Here is a 3476-nt window from a genome sequence, read left to right as displayed (position 1 = left end):
TCTAAAACATAATGTGTCATTTACATCATCTAGATTCATTTATTATTATTATTTTTCCCCTCTACTGCAAAACCCATGATAACCTTTTTTTTTTTTTTTTTTTTTTCTATTGCACATTATTAGTTCATCGCCATGTCTGCTGTGTTGATTGTTATTTGAAGAAAAACTATTAAATATATTTGTCTTGTTATTTATATTATAATAAATATATGTATTTGCTGAAAGTTTATTATTATAGATTTGATCATCCCAAACATGAACACAAGTACTTTTATACATGTGTGGATCGGATATGTGGCATGCATATAAATTCATGGCAGAACATGGCTATGGAATCTTGTGTTGTTTAGTATTAATATCTACAACGAAAGGTACAATAAATAGCCTATTATTATTATTATTATTATTATTGCTTATTTATATTCTCGATCATTGAGAGAGCCTTTTAGTTGTCATTGGATGCAATGAACTGCGCGGTGGAATTAAAAGGGTGCTTGCCGCACATCAACAAGAGTTGAGATGGAAAGATGTTTGTAATGCTTGCTAGAAATCCACTCATAAATCGCAACCTTCACTCTTGAATCATGGCTTGTCGTTCTCCCGCCTTGCATCAATTTAGAGTTGGACAGACCAAACTGCTGCTATTAGCTCAACTTCCCTCAACCCGTTTGCTTAAATTCCCACCACCGAAGGACTGCATTCCAAGGCCAAGCAGCGGTCGTGGGCTCCCTTGTAATCACCAACGAGGAGAGGGAAGGCGCCGAGATCATTCACGGAACGGCGGAATGCTACCGGCACGCGGTCACGACGCTGGAGGAAGCAAGGGCGTCCTCCCGGTGAGGAACCTCGAGGAGTGCGGGTGGGTGAAGGAGGCGGACGAGAGAGATGACGGGGGTGAGGAGCAAGCGGGTCCCTCCTGCTGTGGGTGCCCATCGTCGCCGAAATAAGCATCCACGAGGGGGGAGACAAGATCCACTTCAAGTCCGCGGTGGGGATCGGCAGGTCTTTCCGGTTTCCCCGTCTCTCGGCCTTCGTCCACGAGGAGAAGCAGCAGCAGCAGCAGCCCGAGTGAGAGAATGATGCCTGAGACCGTCATACGATTCCATAGCAGGAATGTGTATGCTAATATGCGTTTGAGATTGGATGTCATGTGATGGTTAATATGAATTAGACGTATGATTTAGCACATGGAAGAATGTCCATTTCCTAATCTACATATCTATGCGGTTCACAACATAGGTGTCGTGGGTGACCGAGGACTAGATTCCAAGGTGGTCTTCTCGAGCCCTCGTGCTTAGCAACAAAGCATTTATCTTCCTCCCTGAGTTGAGTTGGACGCGAGAGGGTGAGGTTTCCCAAGAGAAAGGTTGTCAGGTGATGTGGGTGAGAGATGGGATCCAATGCATGAAGGAGAGAGGTCGACACAGTCTTATTGAGGGTGGGTTCGGTCCTCCCTCTTTTTCCTCCCCCACCCAAGAAACCCTAACAACAACTCCGTAGGCCTAAACCCTAGGTTAGCCATGAGCACAGGACGTGTCTTTCTTTCCACTGTAGTTCCACAGTCCTCCCTTTGAGACACCATTCCCAGGAGCTACATGTCGAATGCCACACATGCCCTCTCAGCTCTTACATTTGTTGGGAACCCATTGATTATAATCATACGAAAACTACAGCAGGTGTGGTGTCAGAATTAGTGCACTTGTTCTACATGCATGTTGACGCATGAAGATAGTGATTCATGGGTAACTGGTGCTGATAATGCCCAACATCTCCCACACAGAATTCCAAGACACTTAATATTAGCTAATATCAGATCGTGTGGTCTGTCAGAGAAGTCGATTGCAGGACAAAGAGGTGCTTAGAAGATCATGTACCTGAAAGAGATTTGACCACATATCTGATAACATTATTTGCTCATCATCTTCAACCCTACATTTCAGTGTTCTTGGAAAACGAAGTATAGCATGTGAAAACTGCAACATTAGTTCATGATGCTACAAGGTCAAAATCAAGACAGAAGCATGGAGCAGTAGGGTAACATCTCCTAGTTTTCGATCAATACAGACCCATCTGAAACGTGACTCGAGAATCAGAAATGAGGCACAGAATCTATATATAAGAACGGAGATATGGATCTGCAGGTTTTCAGGGGGTTAGAGAGAACGAGATATATGTATGATATATCATTTCTTTAGGCATGAGAAAGATGAAAATGAGCAGGAAAAGAAGTGGATGAGAGAGATGTGAGAAGAAGGTTGATGATGTGAGGAGGCCACAAGAGGTTATGTGATCGACAAACCTACATGTGGTAGTGAACATACAGATAGATGACTGTCGATCTTTGGAGAAGATCTACGAGAGCTTACAAGACGATCTTTGACGAGATCATCGAGGCTTAGGGTCATCTATGTTGAGGTGTGGTGGTAGATCCGGGGAAGAAAAGAGGAAGGGAGAGATGGCTTGCGGTGGTAATGATAAGATAATGATGAAACCCTTTTGGTGGTCCTGTCAGTTCAGAAGAACGGCAAAAGAAAGACAGAAGCATCATCATTACACCAATCTGCTTCTCCTCTCTCCTCCGCGGTGGATCGTCGAGAAACAACGAAGCCAAGTTAGCTAAAAGAAAGCAAAGAGCAGATCATCACAACCCAAAAAACTCTATGGTTGATTGCAGACCTAACCTGTGCATGGATCTCGGAAAACTCATGATTGCCGAAGACGGAAGCTATGATTGGGGGGAATGAAGCCTGGTCCGAGATCACCAAACGTAAAAGAAGGGAAAAGAAGATAGCAGATCTATCCATCTATCTCTCTAGTTTGGTAGATTCCTCGACCCAGACAACATTCCCCGCAAAGGAAAAGCTTCCTGCTTCTTGTTCTTTCTTCCCCTCAAGTCTCGCTGAGCGAGGGTGGTGAGCGATGATAGCTGAAATGATTACCAGCGAGAGACAGAGGGAGGGGGAGAGAGAGAAAGAGAGAGAAAGAGAGAGAGAGAGAGAGAGAGTACTTGGTGTTATTGTTGGGAAGGGGAAGATAAATAGCAAAAGGAGGAATGGGAGAGGAGGCGAGGAGTAAAGACACAATAAATTAAGCAGCAGGTGGCCCAAACCTCCAGCTGGGTTTCAGACAGCTCTCTCTCTCTCTATCAGATGTAATCCTTGGGATGTGGTGGTCCCTCATCTACCGTTTACTTTGATCAGAACGGTGGGTGATTGATAGGCAGCTGAAGAATGAGAGGCCAGCAGAAACCCTAGACATGGAAGAGGGTGAGGTACAACACCTTCACCTATCCATGCATTGTTTAGTATGTGCGGGCTTTGGGCCTTCAGATCTCTTCTGAAGCTTTTCGTATGACCACTGGGCCTCCATCCTCAAATTATTATATGCATGTTAGTATGAATCCATACCACACGCAGTCAAATGCATTTACAGGGCTTTGGGAATCTTCACATTCATCGTCTCCAAGTCTTGTATGA

At 44.5% G+C, this 3476-nt stretch overlaps 1 long non-coding RNA gene across 1 annotated transcript; it reads right to left on the bottom strand.

Annotated features, from left to right (window-relative positions):
• Positions 1-455: 455 nt before the first annotated feature.
• On the bottom strand, positions 456-3026 carry LOC135612410 (uncharacterized). The gene is made up of 2 exons (XR_010486960.1): positions 2677-3026; positions 456-2573 (listed from the first exon to the last, which is right to left on the bottom strand). It is a non-coding gene; the product is annotated as an uncharacterized LOC135612410 (long non-coding RNA).
• Between the last annotated feature and the right edge of the window lie 450 nt (positions 3027-3476).

This window comes from Musa acuminata, chromosome BXJ2-5 (assembly GCF_036884655.1).
Source record: "Musa acuminata AAA Group cultivar baxijiao chromosome BXJ2-5, Cavendish_Baxijiao_AAA, whole genome shotgun sequence".
NCBI lineage: Eukaryota > Viridiplantae > Streptophyta > Magnoliopsida > Zingiberales > Musaceae > Musa > Musa acuminata.
The sequence above is the reverse complement of the archived record's forward strand: the minus strand, read 5'-3'. Positions and strand labels throughout refer to the sequence as shown.